This window comes from Manis javanica, chromosome 2 (assembly GCF_040802235.1).
Source record: "Manis javanica isolate MJ-LG chromosome 2, MJ_LKY, whole genome shotgun sequence".
NCBI lineage: Eukaryota > Metazoa > Chordata > Mammalia > Pholidota > Manidae > Manis > Manis javanica.
The window spans coordinates 208,773,233-208,793,022 of NC_133157.1; the positions used below are offsets into that span (position 1 = coordinate 208,773,233).

A 19,790-nucleotide genomic window follows, 5' to 3' on the forward strand; every position below is an offset into this window, starting at 1 on the left:
TAGAAGTCCCAACATCACACACCTGTCTCTTTTAACTGGATCATTGTAATGTCAGTCTACATGGAACAAGTGTGCTGTGACAATTAACTTTTATAATTCAGAATTCAGTGCATCCTCTGAGTAGACTTTTTCCTTCTGCACAGGATGCTTAATATTTTATAGATAATTTTTGTTTGTTCTTCCATTCAAAAATGAATTCCCTGCATACTCCCATGTTAGAATTATGTAGTCACTATTTTGTTGTGTAGAAAAACGTAGAGGAACATTTCTGGGAAAAGAAAAGTTCACTATAAAAGAACATTGTTCTCCCTAATTACATATTTTATATTGATAAAACAATGCACACATTTTCAAATGTTTTAAAACTATTGTTTAATTGATCTGTGAACTTTTTACTCATTTACTGAGTACAAGTGCCTTATAATGGAATCTACAAAAAAGCCAGTAAGGCTATTAAGTAATGTTAGACAGATTTGCAGGATACAGTATACAGAACCTGGAGAGGAATTCCTGGGTCAAATGGTATTACAATCATTTTAAAGCTCCAGACTGGAATCTGGCCAGTGAAAGGGCTGCAGAAGAGATATGGAGAATCCTCTTTCTGTTGCAGTAGTTTGTCACCAGGATCTCTGACTTTCATTGACAGAGTGTTTCCTAATTCTCAGTGGATTCAGCTCTCAGCTCCACTGTTGACTAGCTGTGTATCCCAAGGCAAATTACCTAAGCTCTGTAAGTCTCAGTTTCTTCCTTTGTAAAATGGGATAACAAATCTAGTTATTTGGGTGGTTATAAGGATGAAGTGAGATCACGCGTCTGAGTACTTAGCACTGGGTCTGGTAGGTAGTCAACCCTCGATAAATGGCAGCTCTTACATGATTCCTAATACTCTTATTCAACTAAAAGATCAAAAATCAGTCTACTTGTCCTTCAAGAACGAGCTTAAATGCTCTCTTATTTTTAAGGGAGTTAGTTGTACCATTCCTCATCATTTATTCTGCTCTTAGGTTTATTATAGAGTATATAATGAGTTTTTCCATAGGCTTTTCTGTTTGTTTTTTTTCCCGACGAAACAGGCACAATGTCTATTACCATTTCACCAATACTTGGACTTGTGTATGCCTTTTTGTTATTTTTTTAATTTGTTGGACAGATATTTAAGTGACTTACTTTGAAAGGATTCCTCTGACCCTATTACGCCTGGGGGGTCATAACGGGTCAAAAGCAGAATCAGGGGACTAGTCAGGTTATTGCAGTGACCCAGGGAGAAATGATGGTGACACAAGCTGGTGGTTGAGGCAGTGAAAAGTGGTCATATTCTGGATATGCTTTGGGACTAGAGCTATATACCTGGAAGAAGAGGAATGAAAGTAACAAGAAATAAAAATAAGTAATAAGAAATTAAAGAAAAGTCTTTCCCATTCTGTTCAAATTCAAAGAAGGAGTTTGGTTTGGTGGAAAATTGATAAGCCCGTAGTTGGCTCTGTTCTCCTAAAGAAACTTAAGGCTTCTTTTTTTGTGTGTGTGTTCTAGAAAATTCAGTGGTGCCGTATTTTTGGCTTTCCTAGACTGACAATATTGGCTTCACTGTAAATTAATAAGCAGTTTTGACATTCTTTTTTCTGATAGAATTATGCACATTTCCAACATACATTTTTCATTTTTGAGCTGCTATTTAAGAACCACTAAGAAATTTGAGAAGTCAGGGAAACCTTGTGTAGGTTGGTTACTTGACTGGCTTTCAAAATGTTTTCATTTTGAAATGAATGAATATTCATACATTTATTGAATGTCTGCTGTGTTCCAGGCTCAGTGTTAGAGGCAGTAAAAAAAAAAATCACTGTGAATAGAAATATATTTTTTGTCCTTTGTCTATTATGATTTGAATGAGAACACTAAGATACATGATTCTAGGTAACATTTACTAGACATTCACCATGTGCGTGGAACAGTGCCTTAGTGCTTTATATACATCCTCTTATTGAAATCGTCACATTAACCCTATGAGGTAAATGTTATTTACATTTTGCGATGAGGAAACTGAGGAACAGGGAGTTAAGTAACTAGTTCAAGTTCAACCTGGGATTCTTATTGTAGGTGGTAGTCCTAATCCCCCTGGCTCTGAGTCCTTCTCTCTGAGGTTGGGCAGACCTGCAAAGTCTGAGGAGCAGGGATGACTCCACTGATCAATCCTCACAGAAGCCCGACTCTTCATCTGCCCTTTATTCCTTTTACATTCACGTCAAGTCCTGCCTCTATGGTAAAACTATTCCAGATTATGCTCATTATTTCTGCCTCCTCTGACTTCTTTGGAGCTCCTACATCACACACACAGGAAAGCCTCCTTATTTCCAGTGAAGGGGTCTAACAAAAGAATGGAGAAGGAGAGGAATCATTGGAAACCTCCAAGTGGCAGATGGGCTTCTGTATAGTTTGCAGTATCCTGTTAGTAGGCAAAAGGGAGGACTCTCTAGAGGGAGCTCTTCCTAAAGAACTGACAGCTTCAGGGTATCAGACCCAATTGAGCACAGGAGCAGGTCCCTACCTGATCCTTTATATTGTTTCTGTGAGCTCTTTCCTTCCTCTTTCTCTCCTAGCTCTTCTTCTGACCTGATGGGTAATTGTATGGAGACTGCTAATTATCTGTCACTATACATCCCCTTTCTCTGATAGGAGAATGCCTTGGTTTTAACTATACAGATGGCTACCCACGTAGGGACTACATTTTCCAGCTGTCTTTGCAGCCTGGTATGGTCATGTGACTAAGTCCTGTCTAATTGGAAGTAAATGTGCTGTTTTCCATGTTTCATCATTAAAATGAAGGAGTCTGTGCTGCTTTGCCTCTTTCCTTCTTTCTTTCACTTGGGAGGTGGTGAGAAGTGGAACACTTTTAGACTTAGACTTGGAATTTGCACAGTGAAAATGGCAAAGCTGCCCTTCAAACCCTGGGCTGCTCTGTAAGAGAGATCAACTTGACTCTTGCTTAAGCACTGTATTTTGAGTTTTTTTTCTACAATTAATAGAGAATTTGATACTTAGAACTGGGCTACTGACTTAACAGAAAAGTAAAATATATGCCACTAGCTAATCATTTGGTCCTCAGGAGTGGGGCACACATATTATAGGCTGGAATGCTTGATCTGTGTTATGTTTTAGTGAAACATTTGATAACACTCATCTGCAATACGTCGGGAGGCAGACTATATGCCAATAGAGTCTCTGTCTGGCCAAACTTACTTGGAAAACAGCTGCCATGTTGATGTGTGCTGTCTGCTTTGGCTACGTTTAGCAAAATTCTGTAACAGGAAGTTGAAGTCAGGCTAGTTGTTAGTAGTGCTGATAAAACCGTTTTTACAGGGATGGGGCCTCAAGCCTTTAATGCTTCCCTCTCATTACATGTCACACAGAAATTGAGACACACCTAGTGACAAAGATCAGATAAACAATGTTGTCTACCCACCTAAACCCATTATTTCAAATTATTTCAAGGTAGATACAATTGAATTGAGAGAAAGAGGAATGGGAAGAAAATTTTGGCTGTGGTTGCCCATAAGGGAACTAACTGGAAGCAAATAGGTCAAATGACTACAAAGATTGTGAGGGGATATTGGTATCAAAGGAGCCAGGAGCCTGTCCTGGGAAAACCTGTGACTGTTTGATAACGAGGCTCCCGAACATACACAGTTTGTGGGTGGGATCGGGCTAGTGTAGAAAAAAAAATTCTTATAATGCATGTCATATAAAAATTATAAATCTAGCTAAGAAAATATTAAATAACATTTTTTCTATCCTCTTGGAAAAAAACATATTTTCATGATGACCTGTTATGTGCAAGTTAGAATTTAGACTGCTGAAACTCGTGTGGCATTTCACGGCAGCAGGGCATGGATAGCCAACACGTGGCCCGTGGCACATCCGCTTCTCTTTCCTATCACATTTCTCTCTTACATTAAAGGGCCTTGTACGCACATGTTGATATGCTACTCCTGACACCAGCATCTAAATCTGTGCACAACCCTTTAGGTTCTGCCAATTCTTACTTGCTAGGAAGTCCCAGAAATCTTGTCAGTGGCCTTCTTTAAAGATGCAAATTCAAAGGACTTTCAACAGTATGGTTGAAGAGAGCAGGAAAGAAGCAGATAATGTGAAATGCATTTGTTACTGATTAAAAATGACATGGCCTGTGTTCATATTCCCTAAGGCTGAATAATACATAAGGGAAGTCAGAGGATGTTTCAGAGCTTGGAGAGTGGGAGGGAATTTCATTAACTCAGGTCTGTTATTGTAATCTCACCACAAATGCGGTCTAGAAATCCATTTTAATTATATTCTCTAATTGTCTCTGCACAACTGAAATGAATGGACTTTGGGGGACCTCCAATGTGCTAACATTGTACAGAAGGCAAATAAAATACTGATTTTCATCTTCCAGTAAGACAGAAACTTTGAATTTGAAAACCAGATGAATCAGACTTTCTTACACTGATGAAGACTAACTGGACTGTAATAGAATCTAAACCCCTAAGCAGTAGTGATTTACTGAGAAGGCTTACAGTAGCTGTCCTAAGGATGTTAGACTGCCATTAAAGACATGCTTTCCAGGCTAAGCAAAGACTTCATATTTATAGCAAGGGTACTGTGTGGCCTTCTCAAATTTCAAAGGCCTTTTGAAAGCACAGTTAAATGGGAGGTCAGACACCACCACTGGTGGGGGCAGGGCTGTCTAAGCGCTGTCTGAACTGGGGAAAGAAATAGGTCTTCACCCTCTTTCTGTTTCTTTTAGAGGCGACAGGTCCCTCTGAGTGTCTCCACATCTTAGGTCTTCTCTAGGAACTAAGCCGTTTCCTCTCCCATCCACAGCTTGAGGCCACCTTTGTTTGACTCCTAGAATCCTCTCTCCTTGGTGGGGAAATTAGAACAGTGAGAAAGGAAAATAAGGCACATTGTAGCAGAGGTGGTTAAAAAATTACATTGATATAGAGTGGAAGCTACAGACTGGCTGGCTGTGGGCAAATATGATCTTTGTTTAGAAAAATCTGAATGAATATTTAAAAATCCTGGACTTGACATAAGAAAACACGGATTTTCAGTTTCCGCAGAAATATTCTGCAACACTGGGTCTCGTTCTTGCAGGGCTCCCATGAGCTGTGGCTGGACCCCCGGCAGTGGCCTGGGCACACCCTCTCTTAGTCCTCTGGCTCCTCAGGGCCCCGTGGCTAAATTCGGTCAGATTTGCAAGAGCACTTTCCTGGAGAAGGGAAGAGAGCGCAGGAGAGTGTCAGATCACAGCACGGATTTGGTCCTTTGACCCTTTGATGGAAAGAGAGAAGGAAGTAAGTTGGTTGGGAGGAAGACTCCAAGCCAGCAGTGCAGTTCCAGGCAGATGGGATGTCTTAGCAACTGACCTGCCACAGAGTCCCCTGACTCCCAGCAAAGGGCCTTCCCCCTGGGCCCCTCCAGCTAGCCCAGGCTGGGAGCAGCAGTTCATTAGCCCCCTCAGTGAGGGATCTGAGCAGGGCGTTCACATTTATAACTCTGTGTGTCCACTGGCTGTAGTCTTCCGTCTTGGTGTGTATAAAGAAAGTGTGCTTAGGTCTCTGGCAGTTGATTTTCCCATGCCCCACTGTTCTCTGCTTCACAGGCTGTTGTTGGCATTGTATTGGTGTCTTGTGTTTCAAGCCTGAGAAGTTAAGGCCACAGGAAGCATATTCTTTAGTCTTTTAAATTATGAAGAACAGGATCAATAAAGCAACAATGAAACAAACACTCAAACAAAAATCCAGAGGTTGTATTGCAATGAAAGTAATAGTATTATAGTCATTGTCAATTTTACACCTGTATTCATTCATTCATTCGTTCATTCATTCGTTCATTCATTCATTCAAATACTGAATATTTACTGTGTATCTGGCACGAGAATATACATGAGGGCTTTCAAATTACCCCTAGAGGTACCCCTCATTTGTTGGTTTGCAGCAATACAAAAGTAGTATCTTCACCAAAATAACAGAATAGGCCATAGGATTTCTTTTACAAATATATCCATACCTAAGCAATTTCCTACCTAAACATTTTCTATTGTGTGTGGCCATCTTGCAATTTTTTTCTTTTCTCTCAGCTGAGAAGCATTCTAGGCCATCCTCCCAGTGTGAGGCATTTTGATGTGGGCACTTCCTTGGCTGGTGATGACAGGCGATTTTATTTTCTTCCCTTGTTTCTTGGAACAGTTTCATTCCTTATCACACACTTGACCCGGCCTTACTGTCTTTATCCCTCAGGCACTGATTTTGTTTTTCAGCCCTTCCACATCTTTACACATTATTATCTGATAATCAGCAGCTGGTGGGAGGCAGGCTGTATGAAGGTTGCTTTAGGTGGTCCCAGTGGGGGCTAAGTAGAACATTCTGGAATTTACAGCTATGGCATCAGTTAATCCACATGGTGTCTGCTTTGTGGGAAAGAGAGAAAAAGAGGTCATGACTTTGCAGTCACCTCGAATGTTCTAATAACACTTCAAATTGTAAAACACACTTCAGTTTCTAGACATGAATTTCTAAGTCCAGAAAATAAGCAAAATACAGAACTTCACTTAATGTTAGTTTTTTCCCTGCTTCCACCTGGATCCCACGTACGCCCAGCAGCTTGCATTGGGAGTGACGGTGGGGTTGCTGTCTTTTCTTACCTTCACCCCTAACTAGCTATTATGTTTGCCCATCTAAATAAGGCATCTAGGGAATGATTCAAGGAAACAAGTCTTGAATTGTGCTGTCAGATTATACCTTTGCCCCCTCTCTGGCCTTACACATGTGTGAAGTTCATTTTCGTGCTCCTAATAATTGTCAATGAAATACAGTGAAGATTTCAGCAAAGAAGTGAGGATTTGAGAACAATGGATCTAAATTTTTTTCAAAATTTGGTTGTTGTTTCTAGTGAAATACTTTTTTTGTCCGTGAATAGGCGCAATACTGCTCAGTTGATGGTCAGGTAAGGTAGGATCCTTTCCCTATTATATAGACTGAAAATATTAATATTCATAAATATTTATGAGGGGTAGTTCGAGCTTTTTGTCCCATTTCCATTATATTTGGGTCTCTTTTACATAGTACTACTAAGGGATTAATATTTTCATGATGAATAATCTCCATCTTCTAAAACTGAATGATAGCCGATGAATTGCTATTTATTTCAGTACAATTACAAACATAAAAAGATTCTGTTTCACTCTAGGGAAAGGAAAAATTATTCTGTTTTACAGGCATATACACTTTCATATTTATATCCAGAAGAGGCAAAAAAAAAAAAAAAAAGGAAAAAAAATGGGACAGCTGCTTCATTAACTTGCTTTCTCCTCACTCATTTATTGTATTAATCATGACTCCTTCGATGTCTCCTTTTATTTTCCAAAAGCCTGTAACCTTCTTATTTGACTGTTCCTTTATATTACGTTTTGATTTTGCCAAGAATTACAAATGAAGTTCACAAAAAAAGTTTATTGCCCCCAGAGAATATTACTTTATTTGAGATTGAAACACGAATTAATATCCCCTCTGTTGGTGTCTGAGAACTCATTGCTCCTTCTCCATTGCATTTAATTTTAGTATAAAGAATAATAGCTTGCATTATAACTTCTGAAGGCTTCTCCAACTTTTACTTAGTTCTAGACAGTTTCTCAGTTTAATTTAAGGGGAGTTTTATCCTTACATTTTAGCACTGCAGAAATCAAGAACTTGTAAACTGATTGACTTGGAAAGGATTGAGTTCAAAATACATGAAGGATATATATTCTCACCTCATCAGGAAGGCCAAATTTGAAGAAATTTAAACAAAAGAAGGCAACAAAAGGGAACATGGGCTGTGTTTTTAGGTCAGTAAAATATAGTCAATTAAGTCAATAGTTTGAGTCAAGATGGATGATGAACTGCTTGACTAAAATAAGTATGAAATTTTTGGCATCATAAGAACACAAAGTTTAACTTGGGCTATATGATGACAGTTCAAGGTGATTATACATTTATAGAATAACCAGAGCAGCTGGTGAATTTTTTTTTATCCATGCATTGGGGGAGGAAGGAGAAGAGGTATTAATTCATTTGCAATTTGATATAATTCAACAAATTTTTTTGAATGCCTATTGTGTTCTGCAGCCTTCGCTAATCATTGGAATTGTATAACGTTTAAATCAAACAATTAATGACTGAATTTTTAGTTTTAAACAAATTGATTTGTTTGAAGAGGGCAGGGGAATTCTGTTGCCTTGGACAAAGATGTCAAGTACAGAGTCATACAGTGACCTGCTTTACTTCCTCCGGACTCATGCGGTTGTCCTCACACGGTCCAGATTCACTGAACTAGAATCCATTAGATCATAGTTTCCTCTGTGTTTAGAGAAATGCTTGCCTGAGTGTGTTTTACAGGATAGCCCAGGTGAAGTGACATCATACCTTTATTTATTTTAAGGTGACATCAGTAATTTGTTTATCCATGATCTAACATTGCTGAAAACACACTTAGGGAGGAGGCTGGACTTCACTCCTTTCCTGTTTTCCAAACATTCAAGGCTATTTAATGGCCTACAGTCTAAATATGCACATCGAAATTGAGTATTTTCTCTCCTAAGGCATCGTAGCAATCAGAACTTTCCTGAAAATACTTTTCATTCATCAGTTTCTATAGATTTCTCTGCCATGTGGAAAGAAATTTGTTGCTGCTGTGGGGGTCTAGGCAGAGAAATTTAAACTTTGAGGGTATGTGTATTCTGTTCTGTATCATCTGTTCTACTTTACACAGAGCTATTTTCTTTTCTTCGATCTGTTCACACTCTTGGGGTACTCATTAGAGACAAAAGATTTTACTGTTGCTCTAGATTTACAGAGATGATTCAGTCATGAGCCCTGCTCTGTAAGAGCTTATAATGTAATGTGTGTGGAGACCTTCAAAGAAATAAAATAATACAAGCAAATAGAAGTAGATACTGTCAGAGATGTACACAGTGGTTTGAGAGTGATGAATCTCCCCAGAGGGATCAATAATGCTTCCTACCGAGGTAGCATTTGAATTTCTTATGAAGGATGAAAGAGTTTCTTTTTCGTCCTTCCTGTTTTCTGTATGTGCCAGGGTGGGAGGCATTTCTGGTGGTGGGCTGAACTGTGGCAAGCATCTAGTAGTGTATATAATTATTGAGTCACTATGTTATATATCTGAAACCAATACAACATTGCATATCAACTTTATTCCAATAAAAGAGGAAAGATAAAAAGAAAAAAATGGAAAATTATGATTGGTTTTTTCTTCTAAAAACTGTATCTGATAAGAATATTTTTAAGGAAATATTTTTCAGTTTGTTTTACATTATATGTCAGTCTCTGTCATTATATAATTGAAGAGAGGAGTACATAGTTGGCTCCCAGTAAATTATTTTATCAGTGGATAAAGAGTGAATTGGCTTTGTCACTAGCATTAGCCACCCAAATGTTGGAACTTTTCTAGTATTTCCATCACAGCTGAGTTGTTTTTCCTTTCTTTCCTTTCTTGATCCCCATGCTGGAGAATATGAGCTCACAGTAGCAGTGAGAAAATATGGCTGACACATTGCCATGGAGCTGGGAGGTCGTTAAGACGATGCTTGCTTGGGGTGGTCCCAGGTGACACCTAATGGGACATGCTTAGCTTGAATATTAAGGCTACATGAGAAACTTATAGAATACATACTCTTATTACAGTCAAGACTTGGAGAGAGACTCAGGGAGGGTGATTACTTGTTCTGTATTGGCATTGTTAGAATCAACAGGTGGTTTAAAAATTAAATATAATATTTGTATCATGTATCCTAATATAATTGAAACTTTGATGTCTAAAAAGTTTATCCAGGACAGAGAGTAAGGAAAAATGGTGGCACAGTCTTGATTTTTCTGTATAATCTCGGTGACAATATAATTTATCACACAAAACAGGATACTTCTGAGATTCAAAGATTACTATTAATAATTATGCCTTGAAAACAGGTGTAAGCGTAGACTTTCCCAGACAAAGGAGAACGTATGGTCACCCTGTATGTTACAGATTGTTCTCAGACTGTTGGGAAAAGAAAGAAGAGATTTGGCTATTTCTTCCACATCTCCAAGGACTACAAAGGGTTACTTGTGGTTAAGACCCTGGACATTTTTCAGTAATAATTTTAAAAAATGTATTTATAACAGTGGTACCCTAATGTTTTGAGGTCAGGATCACTTTATTAAAAAAATTTTTTTTATTAAGGCATTATTGATATACACTCTTATGAAGGTTTCTCATGAAAAAACAATGTGGTTACTACATTTACCCATATTATCAAGTCCCCACCCATCCCCCAATGCAGTCACTCTCCATCAGTGTAGTAAGATGCCACAGATTCACTCTTTGCCTTCTCTGTGCTACACTGTTTTCCCCGTGATCCCCCACACCATGTGTACTAAACATAATACCCCTCAATCCCCATCGACCTCCCTCCTCACCTCTCTTCTCACACCCCTCCCCTTTGGTAACTGCTAGTCCCTTCTTGGAGTCTGTGAGTCTGCTGCTGTTTTGTTCCTTCCATTTTGCTCCGTTGTTATACTCCATCCACAAATAAGGGAAATCATTTGGCACTTGTCTTTCTCCGCCTGGCTTATTTCACTGAGCATAATATTCTCCAGCTGCATCCATGTTGTTGCAAATGGTAAGATTTGTTTCTTTCTTATGGCTGAATAGTATTCCATTGTGTATATGTACCACCTCTTCTTTATCCATTCATCTACTGATGGACACTTAAGTTGCTTCCATATCTTGGGTGTTGTAAATAGTGCTGCAATAAACATAGGGGTGCATATGTCTTTTTGAATCTGAGAACTTCTATTCTTTGGGTAAATTCCAAGGAGTGGGATACATGGGTCAAATGGTATTTCTATTTTTAATTTTTTGAGCAACCTCTATATTGCTTTCCACAATGGTTGAACTAGCTTACATTCCCACCAGCAGTGTAGGAGGGTTCCCCTTTCTCTGCACCCTCACGAGCATTTGTTTTTCTTAGTCTTTTCGACGTTGGCCATCCTTACTGGTGTGAGGTGATATCTCATTGAGGTTTTAAATTACATTTCCCTGATGATTAGCAATGTGGAGCATCTTTTCATGTGTCTGTTGGCCATCTGAATTTCTTCTTTGGAAATCTGTCTGTTCATATCCTCTGCCCACTTTTTAAATAGGGTTATTTGCTGTTTGGGTGTTGAGGTGCGTGAGCTCTTTATATATTTTGGATGTTAACCCCTTGTCGGATATGTCATTCTCAAATATATTCTCCCATACAGTAGGATGCCTTTTTGTACTGCTGATGATACCCTTTGCTGTACAGAAGCTTTTTAGTTTGATGTAGTCCCACTCATTCCTATATTCTTTTGTTTCCCTTGCCCAAGGAGATATATTCAGGAATGAGTTGCTGATGTTTATATTCAGGAGATTTTTGCCTATGTGGTCTTCTAAGAGTTTTGTTTTATAGTTTCATGGCTTACATTCAGGTCTTTGATCCATTTTGAGTTTACTTTTGTGTATGGGGTTAAAGAATAATCCAGTTTTATTCTCTTACATGTAGCTATCCAGTTTTGCCAACACCAGCTGTTGAAGAGGCTCTCATTTCCCCATTGTATGTCCATGGCTCCTTTATTGAATGTTAATTGATCATATATGGTTGGGTTTATATCTGGGCTCTCTAGTCTGTTCCATTGGTCTTTGGTTCTGTTCTTGTGCTAGTACCAAATTGTCTTGATTACTGTGGCCTTGTAGTAGAGCTTGAAGTTGGGGTGCATGATCCCCCCTGCTTTATTCTTCCTTCTCAGGACTGCTTTGGCTATTTGGGGTCTTTTGTGGTTCCATATGAATTTTAGAGCAATTTGCTTTAGTTCATTGAAGAATTCTCTAGGTATTTTGATAGAGATTGCATTGAATCGGTAGATTGCTTTAGGCAGGATTGCCATTTTGACAATATTAATTCTTCCTATTCATGAGCATGGGATGTGTTTCCATTTATTGGTATCTTCTTTAATGTCTCTTGTGAGAGTCTTGTAGTTTTCAGAGTATAGGTCTTTCACTTCCTGGGTTAGGTTTATTCCTAGGTATTTTATTCTTTTTGACACAATTGTGAAAGGAATTGGTTTCCTTATTTCTCTTTCTGCTAGTTCATCGTTAGTGTATAGGAATGCAATAGATTTAAGTGTATTAATTTTGTATTCCACAACTTTGCTGAATTCAGATATTAGATCTAGTAGTTTTGGAGTGGATTCTTTAGGGTTTTTTTTATGTACAATATCATGTCATCTGCAAACAGGGAAAGTTTAACTTCTTCCTTGCCAATCTGGATGCCTTTTATTTCTTTGTGTTTTCTGATTGCCATGGCTAGGACCTCCAAAACTATCTTGAGTAAGTGTGGGGAGAGTGGCCATTCCTGTCTTGTTCCTGATCTTAAAGGAAAAACTTTCAGCTTCTTGCTATTAAGTATAATGTTGGCTGTGGGTTTGTCATATATGGCCTTTATTATGGTGAGGTACTTGCCCTCTATACCCATTTTGTTGAGAGTTTTTATCATGAATGGATGTTGAATTTTGTCAGATGCTTTTTCCACATGTACGGACATGATTATGTGGTTTTTGTCCTTCTTTTTGTTGATATGGTAGATGGTGTTGATGGAGTTTTGATTGTTGTACCATCCTTGCATCCCCGGAGTAAATCCTACTTGATCATGACGGATGACCTTTTTGATGTATTTTTGAATTCGGTTTGCTAGTATTTTGTTGAATATTTTTGCATCTGTGTTCATCAGGGATACTGGTCTGTAATTTTCTTTTCTTTTTTGGTGTCTGCCTGGTTTTGGTATTAGAGTGATGCTGGCCTCATAGAATGAGTTTGCAAGTATTCCCTCCTCTTCTACTTTTTGGAAAACTTTAAGGAGGATGGGTATTGGGTCTTCACTAAATGTTTGATAAAATTCAGCAGTGAAGCCATCTGGTCCAGGAGTTTTGTTCTTAGGTAGTAGTTTTTTTGATTACCAATTCAATTGCAGTGCTGGTAATTGGTGTGCTCAGATTTTATGTTTCTTTTTGGATCAGCCTTGGGAGGTTGTAACTCACTTAGTATGCTATTACAAACCCAATCTAAAGGTTCTTTTTTTCTCTCCTCCTTTTTCTTCCTCCTCCATTGTTTATATATTGGGTATCATATTGTGTACTCTTTGTCTATCCTTTGATTGAGTTGGGTGGTATTTGATTTAATTTTGCATTTGCAGAGTAATTAACTGTTCTTCTTTCTTTACTGTGGTTTTATTACCTCTGTTGACAGCTATTAAACCTTAGGTACACTTCCATCTATAGCAGTCACCCCAAAATACACTGTAGAGATGGTTTGTGGGAAGTAAATTCTCTCAGCTTTTGCTTTTCTGAAAATTGTTTAATCCCTCTTTCAAGTTTAAATGATAGTCTTGTCAGGTAAAGTATTCTTAGTTCCAGGCCCTTCTACTTCATTGGATTAAATACATCATGCCACTCCCTTCTGGTTTGTAAGGTTTCTGCTGAGAAGTCTGTTGATAGCCTGCTGGGCTTTCCTTTGTATGGGATCTTATTTCTCTGGCTGCTTTTAGTAGTCTTTCCTTATCCTTGGTCTTTGCCATTTTAATTACTATATATCTTGGTGTTGTCTTCCTTGGGTCCCTTGTGTTGGGAGATCTGTGCACCTCCATGGCCTGAGAGATTAACTCCTTCCCCAGATTGGGGAAATTTTCAGCAATTACTTCCTCAAAGACATTTTCTATCCCTTGTTTTCTCTTCTTCTTCTTCTGGTACCCCTATAATGCGAATATTGTTCCGTTTGGATTTGTCACACAGTTCTTTCAGTGTTGTTTCATTCTTAGAGATCCTTTTTTCTCTCCTTGCCTCAGCTTCTGTGTATTACTCTTCTCTAGTTTCTGTTTCATTTATTGTGAGCTCCACCGTATCTAATCTGCTTTTAATACCCTCCATTGTGCTCTTCAATGATTGGATCTCTGACTGGAATTCATTCCTGAGTTCTTGAATATCTTTCTGTACCTCCATGCGCATGGTAATAATTTTTATTTTGAACTCTCTTTCAGGAAGATTCATGAGGTCAATGTCATTTTTCTCAGGAGTTGTATTCATAATTTTAGTTTGAACCAGGTTCTTTGGCATTTGAAATTTGTATATGGCACTCTCTAGTGTCCAGATGCTCTACTCTCTGGAGTTGCTCAGCCCCTGGAGAAACGTCAGGGGTTGCCGGGGAGTGTTATTGGTGCCAGGGGTAATGAAAGAGCTGTTTACTGCTTCCTGGCTGCTATCCCTGTCTCCACTGGCAGAACCAGTGAGTTGAGCACACAGGTATAAGCCTCTGTGCTTTGCGTTTGTAGGTGCTCTAAGTGTGGCTTCCCTCTGGTTGTCCTAATGCCAGGGTAGGTTTTGCTTCTTTGTAAGCCAGGTGGGGCTGATCGGGAGGGAGGTGCTGCAGGCTTAGTGTCATGGAGGGGGGCTTTGGAGCTGCATAGCCAGCCAGGGGGCTGGAGCACCTGAAGATCGTGAAAGTTCCCAGCCTGCTGGGCAGAGTGCACCTGGACAATTTTGTTTACCTTTCCTTTCTCCTGAGCAATAAGGTCTGTGCAGGCCTTGCCCCTTTAGCAGCCCTCTCGCTGTTAGGAAGTCTCTCAGACTGCCTGCCTTTCTTTTGTCCCCGAGTAGTCAGATATGGATCCCTGCTTTCACAAGCGACTGGAATCTCAGTCTCTCCAGGTATTCTTCCTGTCTTAGCTTTCCAAGTCCCCTAATCATGAGAGTATCATGAAAGCACCATGAAATGTAGGTTTGTGGTCTCAGAGCAGAACTGCAGAGCAGGTGTTCAGTAGTCCCAGGCCTCCACTCCCTCCCTGCCCCATTTCTCTTCCTCCCACTGGTGAGCTGGGTTCGTGGAAGGGCTTGGGTCCTGTCAGACCAGGGCTTTGGTACATTACCCTGTTCCATGGGGTTTATTCTTTTCTCTAGGTGTATGCAGTCTGGTGCATCTGTCTTTCCTACTGCTCTTTCAGGATTAGTTGTATTAATTACATTTTTATATTATGTGTGGTTTTAGGAGGAAGCCTCTGTCTTGCCTGTCATGTTACCATCTTTAATCCAATCCAGGATCACTTTAAACATTAAAAAATTTTAGAGAGTCTCAAAATACTTTTATTTATGTGGGTTATATCTACTATATATATAACATATCTGAAATTAAAACAGTACCTTAAAATATTTATTTATACATTAAAAAATAACAGTTAGACTTCTACTTTTGTAAAGACCGAGTAGACATACTTTCCCCTATTCCTTCCAGTAAGTTTAACTGAAAACCCTGGTCATTACATATAAAACCTGCACATGAAGCGTGAAAGTTAAAGAGAAGGCTGCCAGCTAGGGACCCCAGGCCCCAAGGAACAAAATGGTGGTGAGTTCCCTAGGTTTTCTTTTTGATCATGTTTGCAGATACTGGATACTGGAGAAGCCAGTGACTCAGAAATGCCAATGGATGCAGACAAAAACTGCAAAACCTGTTCCCCTTAGCCAAAGGACAAGACAAGAGATGGCCTAGCAAGAAAAAAATTGACAATATTCAATAGGCAATGCCCATTTTATTCCAGCCAAACACTTCAGAAAATTCTGCTTACATTCTCTCCCTGCTAGTAGAGGTCAACTGAAGAGCTATACTTCTATTATTGCCTGTATATAAGGAGGCACGCCAGCCCACCCCCCTACTCCTTACCTCTGAGGTGGTGTCAGAGAGAAGGCGAAGGATGGAAAAAGTCCTGACTTTCATACTGCTCACCTCTAATGAAACCTTCCATTGGTGCAGACCATAGGGATAGTCTAGACTTCCACCCTCCTCACATAAAGTAACAAGGCACTTCTCCCCTTCTCCAGGAGGGTGTTGTCAGAATTTTCTTGGAAAACTCAATTTTTGTGGAAAGCCAGGAGTAATATGGCCATTCTTTCCCTTCTCCCTGCCAGTGAAAGTGGATGTCACTTATAGATTAGCACCAAGAAGCTCCCTCCCTGCTCCCAGGAATATCAGCAGAGTTCTAGTGGGGAGTCTAGGCAAAATGTTGGCATCAGTTAACTTGCATAAGTTATGAATACGATACCTAGAGTAATCACTAAAAAAGCCATGCATAGAGAAATTAAAATGGAATACTAAAACATGCTCAATTAACCTATAAGAAAGCAGGAAAAACAGAATGGACAGAGAGGAGGAAAAAAGCAAAAAATAAAATGGCAGACTTAAGCCATAACATATCAATACACTAAATATAAATGGTCTAAAATTGCAAGTTAAAGAGAGTGTTTGGAAGAATGGATAAAAAAAGATCCAATTATATCTTTGTACAAGGAACTCACTTCATATATAATAGTATAGGTAGGTTGAAAATAAAAGTATAGAAAAGTACCATGCAAACATTAATCAAAAGGAAGTAGAAGTGATCATATTAATATCAGATATAGTAGCCTTCAGAGCAAAGAAATTAATAGGGACCCTCCATAATAATAGATGGGTTATTCCACAAAAATGACGTAGAAATCCTAAATGTGTATGCACGAAATAAAATAAAAAAAATAGTGACAGTACTAAATTCTGCGTAGAATGGAGCAAAGCTTGAGCTCTTATGTTTCTGGTGAGGCTGTACAATGATACAAGCTTTCTGGAAAACAGTATGGCCATTTCTTGAAAGCTTCACCTACACTTGCCATAGGATTCAGCAACTGAACTACTGGTATCCCAGAAAAAATGAAAACCTATGTCTGCAGAAAAACTACAGCACATAGTGATCACACATGGCATCTCTTGCCCCCTGTACTACCCGACCCAACTTAACTCCAAGAAAGTTACATGAAAGTTTCCAACTGTTTGCTTCTAACCTAAATGTGCTTCAAGTATGTCATGATTTTATTCCCACTGTGTAGCGTTCTTGATGCTTTTAATAGTGTTCTCTTTAGTTGAGGCTGGTTATGCGAATCCAAAGAATGTCAGGAGTCTGAATTGAAGGAGAGAAGATTAAATTAGAAACAGTGATGTCTTCCTCCATTCTTATACAGAATGGTGAAGAGGAAAATTGTGTCTTTGTTGTTCTACTATTACTTTTAATGTCTCTTTTTTTTCCTACTCTTAGCTCCCTGCTCCAAACCAGTTATCCAGCCCACATCCTATTCCCCTGAAGGGGCCAGCTTATGAATCCTGAGGTGCTAGTGCTTTCAGAGATCTTTGCATTTTAGTAGGTATAGTCTAAAGAATGGAGAACTTTAATAAGACTCAACTAAATTCATTTCTAATGAAATCTTGAGCTGATGGAGAAGATTTGAAATAAGGAGAATAGGCCAAGCCTACTAGCATGGCGTATACTCTATCCTTTCCTCCTAGGAATACATTTGCTCCTTCTTCCATCCCAGTGACCCTACAGAGTTGCCTCTCTGGCAAGGAAAACCTTATCCAGAGGGAGAAGAGCCAAATCTCCTTGGGCTAGAAGTCAGATCAAGTAAAATAAAATTCTTTGATCCTGAAAAGAATGGCAATTAAAAAGTAGGATGTAGGAACAATTTTAGTGCATTTCAACACCGAGTCAGATTGGTTTAGGATCAGCTCACTGTTTTACTGGGCACTTTAAGCCATGTATGTTTTGAGAAGTGTGTGTCTGTGTTCCAGCTCCGTGTCTTGGCAGGTCTCCTTCCACTTGGCAAACTATTCATCACACGTGGAAGGGAAAAAGCAATGTGAATCAACATGGAAGCATGGTTACCTGTTTGCAGGGATGTGTGGGAAATCAGTAGCCCAATAATAGCTTTACTTCAAAGAGACATTGGCTAAATAGGTGTGTTGACCCTTTCTCTGTGCTTTGATGATCACTAATTACAACTTTTTCTCTTTGGACTCAGTAAGAGTATTTAGGATTTTGTTGCCAAGTTTTCTGAGACCTTTGGTCATTAAGCCTTTACTAGCAATCTGTTCTAGCTTTGAAAATTAACTCCCTTTACAAATTGATTGTGACATTAATAGTCAACATGCCCGGATGAAGAATGGGCCATGTCTATTCTTATTGGTAAGATTTAGGAAAAATTCCCTGAAAATCATGTATCATTTGGACTTACTACTCTTAACTCTGAATGGCTCTTTTTCCATATGTTGCCAAATCTCCTAGTAATGCTTTTCAACCTGTGTAAATTAAGAAGATTAAAAGTGACAGCAATTTTTCTGTTGAATTAATGATGGGCTTTTAGTTTTTCACTTTTCAAAAAATGTAATAATCACTGTTTGATGCAAGAACATTATCAGAAATAATTATATGATTAAATCAAGGCAAAAATGCAGCAGACAACAGGCAGAAAAAATATCATCAATGGTTAAATGGTTTGTGTTTCCATTGTCTAAGATTCCTAATTTGACATTTGAGACTCCCATGAATCCAGCTCTAGTTCATTTCCTCCTATTTCATAACATATATTTTTTACTTTAGTTAAACTATGTTTTTGGCTTTATTTTAGTTTTTTGAAAGTTATCTTCTCCTTATCTTTCCTTATGCACCGCCCCTTACACATTTGTAATACCTTCCCCATTTCTGACCTTGTCCAGGAAATCTTTCCCATTTCTAAGCATTCAGAAACAATGCCCCTTCTTGGATTCCACCATCAGATGCAATTTCTTCTTTGATTGCCTTTGTTCTTGCTACATGTATCAAAGTGGGTTCATTTTGTTATTGATAATTGTGTGCAAGCCCATTTCTTAACTAAAAATTGAGGCTATAAGAGTAAGTGAAATACTCAAGGGAGATTGTACAGACAGAGGAAAAAGGAAAGCTGAAATGGATCTCTAGAACACATCGGTGAAAGCATTTAGAATCAGCTCCTATCTTTCCCTTTCACTACATATTCTTTCTCTGCTTAGTGTATCTCAGTAGACCACTTGAGTGAATCCTTATGTATTAATCTAGTCTGTGTTCCTAAAGTAAAGATTTCCTACAGATGAACCCCAAATTGGTGACTGATAGGATTTAGGCTCACATTTCTGGAAAATTAAGTCGTGTTTTCCAAATGTAGTTTTCTTTCAGATACAAAACATATTACATGGGGACATATGCGTGTGCTGACCTTGTTTACATATACTACTGGCCATTTTGATTAATGAAATAAAACAACATATCGTCAGTGTACATACAAATGATTTTTTATTTTTCACCTTTAAAATTTCCTTCTTTCCTTCCACCTTCATTTTCTTCCATAAACTGGTTAAGGAGAAAGTATTTTATATAGAGGGCTTTTTCCTTTAGGGTCACTATGACCTCAACTCAGGGTTAGTCCTGACTTTGTAATGCCACAAGTGCTATGATGAAGGCCAGTTGTGGCAAACATTGAATGCAACAGGTGGCCAGAGAAAATTTAGGAGCAGGTGAGGAAAAGGTGATTTACCATAAAGATGAAATGTCTATCATTGTAGTTGGGTAAAGAGCAGAGATAAAAAAAAAATTAAAACTAATTTTTCCATTATTACAATAAAAATAATATGGGATTATTGAAAAATAGTTTAATAACATCAACTGTTATTCTTACCAAGACAAAGTAACATCTACCATGGTATATTATAAAATTTAATTGAATTATTTTTGTTAAACTGTCATAAATATACCATACTATACCAGGAACATCTTAATATATCATAAATGTCAAAGAATATACAAGCATGTGAATATTTATAATAGCTATATATATTCATTA

General features: G+C 38.5%; 1 long non-coding RNA gene across 1 annotated transcript; it reads right to left on the reverse strand.

The window, feature by feature from the left end:
- Positions 1 to 3,271: 3,271 nt before the first annotated feature.
- On the reverse strand, positions 3,272 to 19,464 carry LOC140848019 (uncharacterized). The gene is made up of 3 exons (XR_012128466.1): positions 15,859 to 19,464; positions 6,062 to 6,445; positions 3,272 to 5,677 (listed from the first exon to the last, which is right to left on the reverse strand). It is a non-coding gene; the product is annotated as an uncharacterized lncRNA (long non-coding RNA).
- Positions 19,465 to 19,790: the final 326 nt, after the last annotated feature.